This window comes from Neovison vison, chromosome 4 (assembly GCF_020171115.1).
Source record: "Neovison vison isolate M4711 chromosome 4, ASM_NN_V1, whole genome shotgun sequence".
Lineage (NCBI taxonomy): Eukaryota > Metazoa > Chordata > Mammalia > Carnivora > Mustelidae > Neogale > Neogale vison.
The window spans coordinates 166,231,346-166,248,247 of NC_058094.1; positions in this window are offsets into that span (position 1 = coordinate 166,231,346).

Consider the following 16,902-nt stretch of genomic DNA (forward strand, 5'->3'; position numbering starts at 1 on the left):
TACCTGTATCATGGGCTCATTTGATATTCTTTTAAGCAAAGGCGAACTAGCTAGAGTGCCTAGAGCAGAGTAAGCATTGGAGAGAGTCTTAAAAGATGAGCTAAGAAAGGAAGCAGCAGGAGTCAATGATGCCTTATTTATTTGTTTATTTGTGTTTTTTTTGTATTCAGGTAACATATAAAAACAGATGATTTATAAAAATAAACATTTTGCAACTTTTCAGTTTACTGGAAGTTACAAATATGCATGTATCTTCTGATCTCTATTAACTAATAAGTTTGGTCTATTTTTTTATATAAATTTGATTTATTTATTTGATAGATACAGAATAGAAGCTGGGGGAGTGGCAGGTAAAGGAAGAGGGAGAAGCAGGGAGCCAGATTCAAGGCTCAATCCCAGGACCCTGGGATTATGACCTGAGCCTAAGGCAGATGCCTAACTGACTGAACCATATGGGTGCCCCAGGTTTGCTCTATTTCTTTGAACTCATGGAAGGGAAAGAATTGATTTTATATTTTAAAATCTGTGTATCTGGTTTTAGTCCATTCTGACAGTTACTTTTCTTGTTCTTAGAAGCATTATGAAATTTGGATAGTTTCTTTAAGTGTTGCTTTTAAAACGGGAGCAAAGAGCTCTTTCACAGAGTAGAAGACTTTATATCAATCCATTGTTGAAAATTTGAGAGAAAAAATGCTTTTATGTAAATTGGAAGGAATAAGTAAATAGAAAAGTATACCATGTAAATCTCTTCATGTTCAATTTTAAACCCATGATGCCCAACTCCTGTTGAAGCAGACCTACATGTAATCTGCAAATAAGACAGGGTTTCCAGAGCTGGCTTTTATGGAGGCTAAGAAACTCTCCAAATTATATGTATATTCCTTTTTTGGTGGGAAGAGGGAGTCTGTTTTTCATCATATTTAAGAAAGGAGTTTTTAAAGTAAATAAATTCAAGAACAGCAATATTGGATGACAAGAAATTGTGATCTAATGGGCAGAGCCAAAGTTATCAATCAGTAAAAGGAAATTTTGGAAGATGTTATGGAGGATTACTTTAAAAATGTACCTATTTTATACTTAACTATCTGCAACTTTAAAACTAATTTTTAATGTGGCTAGAAAAGAAAGACCATTTTTAATATATCTTAAAACTTTAAATAAAATTTGAACAAATAAAAATTTTAAATTTGTAAAATATTTACCTCGTCCTAAGTGTCTGGAAACATAATTGAGACATACTTTAAAATCAGGTGTTGACCCTAGAATTATCTGTTAATCTACAAAAAAGCTTCAAACTCTGTGAGTACTAACATTAGACCAGAGCTCAGGGTTTTTAGAAATGTGCAATCAAAGCTTTGAAAATTAAGGATCACAAAATGGAAGTGCTATAATAATTCATATGGCTAGAAAAAAATGAATTATGTAGTTGGGTATGTCGTTGTGCACTGGCTATTTTATTTAATCCACTTAGATATACTGTAGTGGGACAATTGACTCAAAAGTATTGTGCCTGGAGACTCAATATGTAGAATTCATATTCATCTAGAAATTTAAATATATGTAGAGGTTGAATAGACAGTTATGGCTCTAAGGGTTGATGCTAAATTTCCTCAAGTTGTTAAAAAACAAAACAAAGCAATAACAAGTCTAATTGTTCCACTTCATTATGTGGGAATTTAAATTCTCTTAGGGTTCTCAGATAACATTTAGTGTTCTTCTGTTGCATAATAATAGTTTGGTAGTTATAGCAGTTAAGTGTCTTAAATACTATATTTATTTCTAAATATATTGCTGTTAGTGATTGATCATAGGGGAAGATGTAGTTCTTTGTCAAATGAAGACCACTTCAGGAAAGAATAATTAGAATATTTCTAAATCGTGTTCCTATTTTGTCTTCTCTTTACATTGATGTGTATTTAATTTGATGATGACTAAATTTGATAGTTCCATTTTCCATCATATTCAAATGGCATAAACCTGAATTTCAAATTTGTGGTACCAGTTCCTGTAGCTTATGTATTGTAAAAAAAAAAAAAAAGTGTTGGTCTTGAAAACAAAATGGAAATAAAACTATAAAGGATTCAAAGTTGTCTTTAACTCTGGTATCTATTTGGCTAAAATTTCTGAATCAGCAATGTACTTTGAATTGTTGGGTGTTCTTTTCTAGTAACATAGCAGGCACTGACAGGGTCCCACCCACCCAAGTCCCTACTCCCCTCAGCACTGCAGCCTATATCAGTTCAACTTCCAACTGCCAGCCCCTGCATTTCTTTTCCAGAAGGCTTTCTGTCTACTTATCCCTGCTATGCTACCTGTACAGCAGGCCAGCAATGCCTAGGAAATAATGTTCGGCGGGGACCCAGCCACAGGCTTCCAGCCATGACCAGAGGAACCCTCAACCACTGATCTTCAGGTGGGAAAGCTTTGATATGTGTGAGATGTACACTTGTTTGCCAAACCCCTTGGTAATAATTTGCTTAAAGGGGCACATTTTACTTTATTTTTCCCCTTCCTGCCTCACTTCTTCACTCCCTCTCTGATGCCTCCTATAATCACCTCCAGTATAAACTACTTTCATTCAAATCTTTGTCTCAAGAAATGCTTCTGCAAAATCCCCATTAAGACAAGTGTCAATTGTAAAACTTTTATTTGATCATGATGTTTGCTTTCATTCATAAATGTAAAATTATATATGACTCTAGATTTTAAAATCACATTTTTGTTGTGTAATTTACACAGAACGAAGTGAAAAAAAGTCAGGTGTATAGTTCACTCTAAAATATTCCCTCATGCCTTTAGTCAGTTCCTCACCACTTAGTCTGCCCTCTCACTAGACGTTAGTTTTTCTTATTTTAGAATTTCATATAGAAGGAATCGTATGGTACGTATTCGTTTTACCTGGCTTCCTTTGTTCTACATTATATTTTTTGAGATTCATTAATTGTGGGTTCTGTGATTCAGTAGTTTTTTTTTTTTTTTTTAATTTCCAAGTAGTAATCCGTTGTGTAGAGATATGACAAATTGCTTGTCCACTTACCTGTTGATGGACATTTCAGTTGGTTCCGGTTTTTAGCTATTTTGAGTAAAGCTGCTTTGAACACATATGAACTACCTTTGTGTGGACCTATATTTCCATTTCTCCTGGGTAAATACCTTAGAGTAAAATTGCTGGGTTGTATAATAAAGGTGTGTTTACCTTTAAGAGAAAAGAACAAACTGGTTTATGAAGTGGTTTTATACATTTTACATTCCCACCAATAGACTACAAGGGTTGCAGTTGTCCCATGTCTTCCCCAACACTAGGTATTATCACTTTTTAATCTTGGCAGTTCTTGTGGGTATACAACAATATCTCATTATGATTTTAATTTCAATTTACACTTCCCTCAGGATCCTTCTTGATGTTGGTTATCTTTTCAGATGCTTATTGCTACTTATTTATCTTCTTTTTGTGAAATGTTTGCTAACATTTGCCTGTTTTTAAATGTTTAAGTTGTAGAAGTTATTTATCCTGAATACAAGCCTTTATCAGATATATGTACTGCAACTATCAGTCTTAGCTTGCCTTTCATTTTCTTAATAGTGTCTTTAGAAGAGCAGAATCCAGAATCATTTTTTTTTTTATGAATTTTGGTATCTTGCCTAAGTAATCTTTGTCTACTCTTTATTTTCCTCCAGAGGTTTTAGAGTGTTAGCTTTTTCGTTTTGATCTATGATGCATTTGAACTTAGCATTTGTGTGTGGTGTGAGTTGAAATATTTTTTCCAAATGAACTTACAGGTTTTCCGGCAACATTTATTACTTAGCATTTGTGTGTGGTGTGGTTGAAATATTTTTTCCAAATGAACATACAGGTTTTCTGGCAACATTTATTGAAATGACTACCTTTTCCCTGTTGAATTATTTTGATAACTTTACAAAAATTAGTTGAAAGTATACATGGGGTCTACTTTTAAACATTATTTTGTTCCGTGGATCTATATGTCTATATATTTTGATGTGTTTTGAATTCACTTTTTCTTATTTCAATGTATTTTCTGGGTTTCCTTGTTACTTTTTTGAACCTATGAGATATTTAGAAATATGTTGTTCAATTTCCAAATATTTGTGGATTTTTCAGACATCTTTTTGTTACTGATACTTACTTTAATCCAATTGCAGTCAGACAATATACCCTACATAATTTCAATCTCTATAGATTTACTGAGATTTATTTTATGAGTCAACATATGATCTATTTTAGTGTATGATTCACTGTACTTGACAAGAATATGTGTTCTGCTATTGTTTTAGTGTTGTGTAATGCCAGTTCTGTCAAATTGGTTGATACTATTTAAGTATTATGTATTCTTACCAATTTTGTTTATACTTATTTCCATTGCTGATAGAAGAGTATGGAAGACTGAAACTATTAATTTTGCTTTTATCTGTTTTGTCTCTCATTTCTACCATTGTTTTTGCTGCATGTCTTTTGCAGTCAAATGCTCTACCACTGAGCTATACCCCCTTTGCTGCATGTATTTTGAATTTCAGTTATTAGGTACATACACATTTAGGATGCTTTTTCATTATGAAATATCCTTTTATAGTCTTAGTAATATTACTAATATTACTTAGTAATATTCTGGAATCTTAAGTGCCCTTAAAAATTATATATAGCCACTCCACCTTTCTTTTGATTAGCATTTTTATAGTGTACTTTTTTTTTTTATCCCTGTATCATTGACTTATTGATGGCCTTATTTTTACACTCTTCCTTAAAGACAGCCATAGAGTTAGTACTGTGATATGTTACTCATACTCTCCTTCAATAAAAAACTTTTAGCCCCAGCTTTTCAGAGTGTTGTCCATAGATAGGCTCTAGGTTTCAGATGCTTCATGAATTACCTCTGCTTGAAAAGGTTACCTCATCATATCTTTTGAGAAATTATATTTCTGGCTCTAGTTGACTGATATGGAGAAGCAAAGGCTAGTTTGAAGATTTTGGTTCCTTGTAGAATATGCTTTCTTATCAATCACTTCTACACATCATGTTTGTTCCGATGCTTTCATTAAATTCTGTAGGAATGAATAAGTCATGGGAATAAAAGGCACAGCATAGAGAATATAGTCAATGATAGTTTAATAGGATTGTATGGGGACAGACGGTAGTTAAATTTGTGGTGAGTCCAGCATAGGACATAGAGAAGTTAAATCATTAAGTTGTACACCTGGAACTAATGTAATGTGTATCAACTATGCTAAAAAAATAATACTAATAAATAAGTTTAAGCAGAATCAATTTGAAAGAAGTTGAAAACGACATTTATAGAGAACCTCTGAGTTTGTATTTGAAGAAGGTGATGAAAGCAGTTTATTCCAAATAAGGTACATGAAATATTTAATTATGATGACCTAGATACATAATTCAGTAGTATCTGAATTACTAGCATTTTAAAATGCACTTGCATTTTACTTATACCCTTATTCTGAATCAACGGGCCATGATATATTATTTATACTGAATTTCCTCTAACAATGGCAGAGGTTTGACACAACTAGGGTTGTGTCTTGAGGTTCTTTTTTCTCCCTCGAGGTGACTATTTACTCTACCATTTGCCTGTATTAGAATAGGAACCTGTACATAGCTTGTTTTAACATTACTAGGGCATAATGTGCAAAATAAAAATCTTGAATGCTATGAAAATCAAATAAACTAATTTTTAGTATTTTTTCCACTTTAAGTGCATAAATTGCAGGGAAAGATTTTTTAAAAGCAATATACAGGTTTTCACATAAAAATAATTAGTTTATGAAATACTACAGATTTAACTGGGAAGGTATTATAATTTTGGTATAGTATTCCATTTTTCAGCCACTGCTTAGCTTTACCCAGAATATATATATTTCTTCTTACATGTAAATGACTCCTCACTTTGTTAGAAGTATTTGAAGAGATCATGGGGTACCTGGGTGGCTCAGTCGGTTAAGAGTCTGGCTCTTGATTTTTGACTCAGGTCATGATTTCAGGATTGTGAGATTGAGCCCCACATAGGGCTCTGCACTGGGCATAAAGCCTGCTTAAGATTCTCTCTCTCTCCCCCTCCCTCTCCCCAACATTGCCCTCTCTCCCTCTCAAAAAAAAAAAAAAATAGAAGAGATCAAATAATAATTCAGATACTAGGCTCTTTATTGCAGTTGTATATAAAAATTTTTTACAAATGCTTTTTCTTTAATAGTAATTAAAGCTTCACAGCAAAATTGAAGGAAAAATATAGAGAGTTCTCATATTTCCTTGTCCCCATACATACATAACATCCCTTCTTTTTTGGAATGGTGCATTTGTTACAATTGATGAGCCTATATTGGTAAATTATAATCACCCAAAGTCCCTAGTTTACATTAGGATTCACTCTTGGTGTTATACATATTATGGTTTTGGGCAAATGTTACAAAGATTTAAATCTATTATTATGGTATCATACAGAGTATTTTTATTGCCTTAACAATCTATGTTCTGCTTATTTATCCATCCCACTTCTTTAATGCCTGGCAACCACCGATATTTTTACTGTCTCCATAGTTTCGTCTTTTTGCAGTTATATTTTTAAAATTTCATTTAACAAATAATTATTAGAATATACAATGTTCCATGCATTTTACTAGGTTTTAAAAGCACCAAGATGGAATGTTTTTAAGAGGTGACACATTGTAGGGGCACCTGGGTAGCCCAGTAAGTTAAGCGTCTACTCTTCAGATCATGAAGTCATGATCTCAGTGTTGTGTGATTGAACCCCCATGTCAAGCTCTGCACTGAGGGTCAAGCCTGCTTGACATTTACCCCCTCCCCTCCTTTCTTGCATGCCTATGCATGCCTTCTGTCTCTCTTTCTCTAAAAAAAGAAAAAAAAAGGAGTTGACACATTGTAGAGGGGTAAAAATAACTTATATTCTATGATTGGTACTATAATATTGTATAGTATAATATAATATATAATATATGCATAATATAAGATAAGCATTATATAATATGTAAGGTGTATTGCTTTGCTGAGGCAAAGAAATAAGACAGCATGGGAAGGCATTCTTGTATATGTTTACCCTCCAGCAGATCCTGCAACAAGGTTTTGAGTATTTATTTGGAAAGTAGAGAAATGAAATTGGGAAAGAAGGAAGCTAATCTGGGGTGCTTATAGGTGAGCAGATGTAATTATTATGTATGGGACTAGAAAACAGCATAAAAATAAGCTAAGGCGTGCCTGGGTGGCTTAGTGGGTTAAAGCCTCTGCCTTCAGCTCAGGTCATGATCCCAGGGTCCAGGGATTGAGCCCTGCATCTGGCTCTCTGCTCTGCAGGGGGCCTGCTTCCTCCTCTCTCTGCCTGCCTCTCTGCCTACCTGTGATCTCTGTCTGTCAAATAAATAAATAAAATCTTTAAAAAAATTAGCTGAACATACCCTGTAAGATATAACACTAATGGGGAACCTTAATTAAGGCATTCAACTTTGGTTCTAGGACAAAGAACAAAAGATTTTGGGGTGCTCAGACTGAAGATATTTCTATAGGGAAAAAAATGACCTTACTGAGTTCTTTCTCTTTCTCTTCATCTCTGTATCGTATTTAGATATCTAGTGTCAGGGAGCAAGAATTTTTGTACCCAGAACCAAATAGACGTAAGGCAGATTAAGAGGAGAAAATAAAATTTAATAGCTTACGTATAGGGAATCCACAAAGACATGGAAATTCCAAAGACAGGCAAAATAAGGTGTATATGTCCTCCTGAACTAAGGAGAAGGGGTTAGATATCTGGCACTTAAGAGGAAAGGAATGTAATTCATAGAACAATAAGAAGAAGAACAGATGTTTGGTAATTAGATGCTTTCCCTGCCATACAGATGGATCACTCAGATAAAATTTATCTTTAGTAATAACCCTTTTTCTGGAAAGGACTTCCAGTTGAGATTCTTCTGTATAGTTAAGAGAGGGGCAAAAGTTTCTCTTGAGTTCCCAGGGTCTGGGATTGCCTTCAGTTCAAAATAATCCACATGCCAATGTGGCACATTGGGTGGGCGAGAGGCTGTCCTGAACTTCTTACTAAATATGTAGATTTATAGATTTTTTAAAAAGAATTTTCCTAATTAGTCCTAAGTACTTTGAAGGTTCAACTTGAAAATATTAGACTAGTGTGAATCTGATTTTCTCTTCCAAGAGTATCTCATTTCTGGGCATGTTCTGTGCAGCAAATAGATACCTTTTATTCTTTTTAGTTTAGGATTTTTTTTTTTAAGATTTTATTTATTTATTTGGCAGAGAGAAATCACAAGTAGACGGAGAGGCAGACAGAGAGAGAGAGAGAGAGAGGGAAGCAGGCTCCCTGCTGAGCACAGAGCCCGATGCGGGACTCGATCCCAGGACCCTGAGATCATGACCTGAGCCGAAGGCAGCGGCTTAACCCACTGAGCCACCCAGGCACCCTAGTTTAGGATTTGATGAGAATTTGTGAGACAGAGTGTTGGGGTTGATAAGATAGCCTCCTAAAATAACATAGTTTTTTTCTACTCAAATTTTATACAATTTGAGAAATTAAAAAATGAATTTGGAGGCCAGAAGATCAACTCTCTTTGATAGTGACTTTCTATAAGGATATGATTTATCGTTAGAGCCAAATCCATGTGATGTTCACACTGCAGAATTAGGCTGATGTATCTGATGGTCAGGCAGTACATTTTCCCCTACAGACAGCCTGCCCAAGAAACATTGAGTAAGCTTAGAAGAATTCCTGCTTTTTTTTTTTTTTTTAAAGATTTTATTTATTTATTTGACAGAGAGAGATCACAAGTAGGCAGAGAGGCAGGCAGAGAGAGAGAGAGGAGGAAGCAGGCTCTCTGCCGAGCAGAGAGCCCGATGCAGGACTTGATCCCAGGACCCTGAGATCATGACCTGAGCCAAAGGCAGCGGCTTAACCCACTGAGCCACCCAGGTGCCCGAAGAATTCCTGCTTTTAAAAGACAAAGCTGTTCTCAAATAGAAGCAGGTGGAGCTGAGCTGAATGTGCCCAGTGATTCTTCCCATTACTTGTTGGGTATACCACTCTTCTCCCAGGAGTGGAAATAGTGAGGGAGAAGAGAAAGGCTAGGCGTAGATAAATTTCTCCCTGCAGATTTGTATTGGAGTGGTAGCAGGGGAGAGCTTTTCTCTCATTTTTATAGAGATTATATTTTTAAAAAAAAGGTTGGAGAGATTAGAAAGATTAGTGAATAAGTTGATCTAATTTCCCCATTAAAAGAAACATTTGGGGGTCATTATTGTTTAAAACAAAATGAACAAAATCATTTATTTTATAACTACTCATAATAATGATGATATGGGGGAATCATATATCAAAACATCTGGAGAATTTCTTATGTGTTTAAAATTTGGTTGTTACGTTTATCACCTTTTTTTTATCACCTTTGTTCTAATCAGTGAATGTAAAACAATTTTAATAAATATATTTATTTATTTTTAAAAAGATTTTATTTATTTATTTGATAGACAGAGATTACAAGTAGTCAGAGAGGCAGGCAGGGAGAGAGGAGGAAGCAGGCTCCCCGCTGAGCAGAGAGCCTGATGCGGGGCTCTATCCCAGGACCCTGAGCCATGACCTGAGCTGAAGGCAGAGGCTTTAACCCACTGAGCCACCCAGGCACCCCTTAATAATATATTTAACTGAAATTTAACTTTGTTCCAGTTAATCCTAATTTAAAAGTTTTATGATATTTTTTATAATGTATGCTGCATCATCTTACAAATTATACTCTGTAGCTGCATAGGTAAAGGAAAACACTCACAGTCCAAAAAGACAGCATGGTCACATTAGTTGGGAAAATATGGAGCTAAAAGTTTTGCCAAAAAGTTTCCTCACTATGACTATAGAAGTTCTTAAAATATTTAAAATTTGAATATAAATTTTGAATCTTATAACATTTTCAGAATTTACTTGACTATTGCCATTTCTTTCATGGATTATGTCATGGGATGAATTTTCTTTGGATCATGTTTTGGAAAATAGTGTTTTCAATTTCTAAAATTCTTTCCTGTATGTTACTTTATTTTGTTATCAGAGTTGTCTTCTCTGGTTGGCCCTAATACCAGAATATGAGAGATGAGGAAATTGAGGCATTAGGTTACATCATTGGATAAAGGTTAACAGGTCTCAAGAAATGTGTGTGTTGAACATGAGACTTCTGATCCCTCTTCTATTAGTCTTTCCACTGTGGTGTTACTTCTCATTAAGTACAATGCAGAGTCCATATAAAGGGTCAGTGCAGTCCATTGAAAAGTGAAAAGAAAAAAAACCACACCCCACAAACTAACTTGAGCATTTCATAATAGTATGTGGAAATTTACATTATTAAGAATGAATGTTTCTCTTACTGGATTAATGACTTAATGATTCATGAATAAAAGGATTGAATTACAGTGTTTTTGTGCCAGATGGTTTCCTTGAACCTGAATCCAGTTCATTTCTTTGGCTTTGAGATAAGGTGCTGAAGTGCATTAATTTTCTAGAAAAATTCGTCATTCTATGAATAGAAGAATATAACTCTTTCATAAGTACTAGAAAATTTTCTCTTTCACTTGATATTTGAAGTTAAAGAGTTCATTGATAGATTTTTTTCACTAACCAGTATATTAAAAACAATGCTATAAGAGGTTCTTTTTTGGAGATTGTGAAGAAAATAAACATGAACCTGATCCTGATTTCTGAAAAGCTATTTCTTGTGGAACAGGATTGAGATAACTTGATAATGCAACCTCTCTAAAAGTGATTTGATAACTTTAGTGCTAAGGGCTTTACTCATAAGAGGTTCATCTTCTACTCATTTGCATGACATTTTATGGGTGAAACATCCCCTTTAGCTGAAGGTAGGCTAGTGAAACATTTAGCCTGGAGGAAAGATTTTTATATCTGAACAAATTTTGTGTATCAGCTGGTAGTAAAGGATTCTACTGTCTTGGGTTCTTTCACCTTTTTTTTTTTTTTTCTTTCAATGAGTGTTTTTGCTCAGGCTTGCTATTTATTAGTAGCTGAAAATTATATGGAAATGCATGGGGATTCAGTCTGTTTCTGAGGTGATTTATGTGCAAGTAAATCCTGTAAACCATCACCCCAAAGCAAATTTATAGCTTCAAATATCTTTCTGTTTCCAGTGCTCTTTAGCAGGCAGGAAGCATCTCATTTTAGATTCAGGTCTTCCAAGAGGGAGAGAAAGTAGTTAATATAAGGTTTTGAGGATATTTTCTTTAAGTTTGCTTCCATTATTGAAGTCTTTTTGAAGCTGGAATACAGACACCTGGGTCAGCATTTAATTCTTTTTATTAATTAGTTGAGGAGGACAGTTCCCACATTGACCTGCATTGACTTGAGTCCACAATGTGTAGATATGGCCAAATTAGTTTTTGTTTGCAATATTAGAAGTAGAATTGGAAAGGAGAGGGATGTTGGGAAAGATGTTCTTTTTTTTTTTTTTTTTTTAAAGATTTTATTTATTTATTTGACAGAGAGAGATCACAAGTAGGCAGAGAGGCAGGCAGAGAGAGAGAGGAGGAAGCAGTCTCCCTGCTGAGCAGAGAGCCCGATGCGGGACTCGATCCCAGGACCCTGAGATCATGACCTGAGCCGAAGGCAGCGGCTTAACCCATTGAGCCACCCAGGCGCCCGGGAAAGATGTTCTATATGGATTTGCTTTTTAAGTTCTTTTGGTTTTACCTAGTGCAGAGCGTTTTACATTTTTTGAGTCGTAGATTCCTAATCTGTGAAATAGATGCAATAAAATTTACTTCTGAGGGTTATAAGGATTGAGTACATAAGGATTGAGTTTATAGAGTAACCTCACATGGTGCTTCACATGAAGTGGATACTCTGTGAACACTAACTGTTCTGATTAATTTAAAATTTTAGTACAGGGTATCTTTTAACCTAAGAATACAGATGTAATGTCAGTGACAACACATATTAAGTTCAGAGAAGCAAGCAAATGGGCTTCTGAAAGTTCTTGAGCTGAAGTCATTCATAAATAATTTTTTTTCACTACCTGTGTTTTGTGTTCATAAATGTACCTTTAGTCTAAACCAGCAGTTCTCAAGCACCTACATATTAGATTGGACAGGCGAGTTTTAAAAATTGTATAGGGATACTCAGACCCCACCCCACATCACTTAAATGAGTATCTTGAGGGTGGAACCTGTGCATCAGTAGTTTTTAACAGCTTTTCAAGTGCAGTGCAGCCATACATGAAAGCCTTTGGCCTACTGTCCATTTGGCCCCAGACTGATATTTTCACAAATTGTCTGCACTTAGACAATCTATGTAGGTTAAGGATATAAGTATCATCTTAGGCTGTAATGCCTAATCCTTTTCCTAAACCTTTATTGCCTAGATTATGAGCAAGATTAGAAACTTGCACTAAAATCATGTTTAAAAGAATCTGCCTAATAGGCTGTTGGGAAGTACAAAAGTAATAAGTAGACAAGAGAATTTTCAATTGGAGAAACACTGAAAGTGGTAGGTTATTGATTACTGATAAGTCCTCCATTTTACCATTATTTGAAAACAAACAACCCCAAAAAACAAACAATGACAACAACACAAAACCATGATTAACTCTTAACTGACCTCTGCAAATTTTAACAGGTGAGAATGAGGAAGCTCTGGGGTTTTTAATACAGCTGGCTACTTTTATAATAAACCACCTGCTTGGGGGCTGATACTGGGTTTGGTGTCCTTAGCCAGAGTGAGAAAGGAAGAGGCATGTTCAATTATCAGATCAATTATGCATTGACTAGATGCCTGACTCGGATGGTGCAGCCTGTTTGCTTTGACTCTGAAATCCTGGATTTAATCAATGTTTGTGATCCTAGATCATATTAACATCCCCTAGTCAGTCAGAAGTAGTGGATTCATCTAGTATATCCCTCTTTCTGCCCATGTTGAAGTTGTAATCTGCACATTCATGGGACTTTTGCAACAGTAATTTCAGTGTAGGTATTGAGTGGTTTTTTATTCCCATATTATTTAGGTAGCTGTCATTTTATATAAAATGGATATATCCTTGGTGACTGAAAGAACACATTCTCTTTGTAGGTCCATATGCATTACAGTAAATACACACACAGACATACCTGGATGGCATATGATGATAGTATGCATCTGTCTGTTTCTAAAATGCATAAAGCTAAAGTTAATATGTATCACTCCACCTTTCTCTTCTCTCTGCAATACACCATACATTGGCCACAGTATTAGTAAAGATATCTTTTTGCTATAAATAATCTACATATTAAGAAAATCACAACTATTTGCTTTACTGGAGTCTGTCCAACAATTAATTATTTTAAGCCATATTTTTTTCCAGTGAGAAACAAAGATGTTAGTGCCTAAAGGAGTAATATGTTGTCATCTGGAATAGTAGCTAGATTGATGTGTGGACTACTCTCAGGGGAATGGTAAACATACACATGGAAATGTTTTCAAAGTTATGAAGAGCAGTACTCAAAAATTCTTCACTCCTGGATAATTTGAATTGACTATCTTGAACTAAAATGTGTGCACATTACCAGTTTCTTCTTCCCTTTATATTTGAGCCATTTCTTTTGGCATATGACTTTATATTGTGGGACTCTTCGTTGTTTGTGCATTCTTGTCTCACCAGAATGCATGCTTCTGTGATGGCTTACTGTAACCCAGTAGAACCTAGTGCAATATTGAAAATATACCTTCCAGGCTAATGAACTTGGATTCAATCAAATTATACCATTCATTGTTGCTCTAGGTAAATAGCAGGTTCCTTGCTACTAATTTCTCTAAAAAAAAGATTGTTTTCTTATTAAAATATACATTATTGTATATAAATTATATCCTTGAGATGTTAGAAGTATTTCACACACTTTGAAGCTATACTCATTTTGCTTATTTTAATGGATTGTATTAAGCAGTATAATTTTGTCCACAAAGATCAAGATCCCTTAGTATTATTATATAAATTTTTTGAGAATAATTTTAGGAAAAAATATTAAAAATTACTTGGAGGAAAAGTACTATATACTGTAATGAGTTTCAAAACAAAACAAAAATATATGTATAAGGAAGCATCTCTTAGTTTAGTTTTATTTTTAAAAATTAAAGAAATTCTTATTGCTTCCTTTAAAATTTTCTGACTCAATATAAGTATTTTTGCATATTTGTTTTTTGTAGCATAAATTACTTCTCCAAATGCTTATAGTGGGGTGTTAATACATGTTAATTTTCAATAATCTTTTACTCTTTCCATTTTTGCCATCTGTCCTTCTTATAACAGAGCATAGAGAGTAGATCGGTATAAACCCTTTGAAGTACAGTTTGAAAGTCTGTACTGAAATGCTTATAAATTTTGGTTCAGAAATTCTTCACTAAGGTAATAATTTGGATTAAGGATTAAGATAATAATCTGGATTCTATACAAAAGTTAATGTACAAGGACTTTTTTTTTTTTAAAGGTTTTATTTATTTATTTGACAGAGAGAGAGAGATCATAAGTAGGCAGAGAGGCAGGCAGAGAGAGGGGGGAAGCAGGCTCCCCGCCAAGCAGAGAGCCCAATGCAGGGCTCAGTCCCAGGACCTGAGATCATGACCGGAGCTGAAGGCAGAGGCTTAACCCACTGAGCAACCCAGGGACCCCTACAAGGACCTTTATTACATTTTTTAACATGCAAAAGACCATGTAAAATGAAAAAGAATAAAGGTGAAATGTCTGAGAACTGTTAAATAAATTATGGTATGTCCATACTCTGGAATATTATATCCTTTTAAATTCATATTTTCAAAGGGTGTGTAAGGGCATGAGAAAGGCCTGTAGTAGAACATTACCTGAACAACTCAGAATTGCAGGCTCTTTGTGTAATATGGTCCTGGTTATTGTGATGTGCTGTTAGCAGTGCAGTGGATGTGGCATTGTGTGTTTCAATACATTCAGAAGGAAATACATTCAGAAGTGTTGAGAGTTTATTGCTAATTGGTAACACTACAAGTAATTAAGAATTTCTTCCTTATACTTTTCTATATTTTTTCCAGTTTTTCACAGTAAATATGTATAATTTTGCATTAGAAATATGTTACAAAAGAAAATTATCCCTGTATAGCCCAGCAAAGATAAACAATGGATCCCAAAGACCATCATTTAAAAGTACAATGTTTTGTTAGTAACTGGGAAACAGCCTGCAAGGTGACTGTTCTGAAACCCAGAGAGTGATCATTGCAGTCAAACAGAGGAAGATGAAAGATACTCAGAAGCCTCCACTGACCTCATGCCAAACTTAGAGGCTTTGTGTCAGCTCTGTTATTCTCAAGTTCAGCAGCCTTGGTAGCAGCAAATATTTGGTTCAGGTCAATAAAATAAGCTGTAGTAAAGTTTTAAACACAATAACGTGAAAAAATAATAAAACTTTTTCAGAAGCAATTGGCAATAAATATCACGAGCTCTGAAAATGTTCTTATTTTTAGACTCACTTTCTTACTTTTTGAGGATGAGTCCTCAGGAAATAATCTTAAATATTGAACAAAGTTTAGTAAAGTGTTATTTTCAATGGAAAAATATGGGAGCTAAATCTCTCCTTGGAGAATCATTAAGTAGATTATATTTACTTAATGAACTATTATGCAGATGTTAATAATATAAGTTATGAAAATGCTTAAGATAAGTGAAAAAGTAGACTATGTTGATGAATTTATTTAAAAGTTTTAATAACTTTGCATAAAGGAAACCTCTGTTGAAAAAAGAATGGAATAAACTATACCAAAATGGTTAATATGGTCCTATTTGAATGTAGGCTCATAGGGTAATTTTTTTCTTTTATTTTTCTCCATTCTCCAAATTTTCTTTTTCATCCTTTCATAAGGCAAAATAAACTTGGCTAAAAAAAAGACGGTGTTAGAAATTTTTACCTGATTTTATAATGTAATAATTCCCAAAGAAATGGGACATTTAAAGAAGGTTCTGGGGTACCTGGGTGGCTCAGTTGGTTAAGCGTCTGCCCTTGATTCAGGTCATGATCCTGCAGTGCTGGGATCAAGTCCTGCTCCAGGCTCCCTGCTCAGCAGGGGGTCTGCTTCTCCCTCTGACCTTCCCCCTCTCATGCTTGCTCTCTCTCATTCTTTCATTCTCTCTCAAATAAATAAAATCTTAAAAAAATAAAACTAATAATTTAGGATTGAAAGTTCTAGAGTTCTAGGGCCAAAATAGAGTTGGATTGAAAATAATAATAATACTCATAATATAATAATACTCCTCTAGAGTTCTAGGGCCAAAATAGAGTTGGATTGAGAATAATAATACTTATAATATAATAATACTCCTCTACATGATTGGAAAAAAATGGAAGTAGATGTGGGTAAGAGATGAACTGTGAATTTAAACAGTGAAAATGCTGGTCAGAATGGACCTCATGAAAATTTTCTATTTTCTTCCAACATTAGTGATATTATTTATTTCTAAGCCAACTGGTCAGACCATATGTTTAGAAGTCTCCTAATATCATGTTGAGGATTGGCTCTCCCTGAATCACTGAAGTATACTTTAATACAATTTAAGTGAAATAAACACAGAAGCAAAATTCAGTGAAGATAGTGTGGTTTTAATTACCATTTTGTCAAAGATATTTAATATGGCTTCTATTAGGGAAATGCTGCAGAAGAGTAGTCTCTTGTGGTACTTCTGGAGAAAGGATTTACTGGTCAAATGAATTTGGAAAACCATTTCCTTCATGGAGGTTCACAATGTGTGTTGATCCAGTAAGGTCTGCAAGATATCCAACAGTAAAGAAAACTCTAAATTTGCTTACTCAGAAAACTGAGTAAGATAAACAATGGATCCCAAAGACCATCATTTAAAAGTACAGTGTTTTGTTAG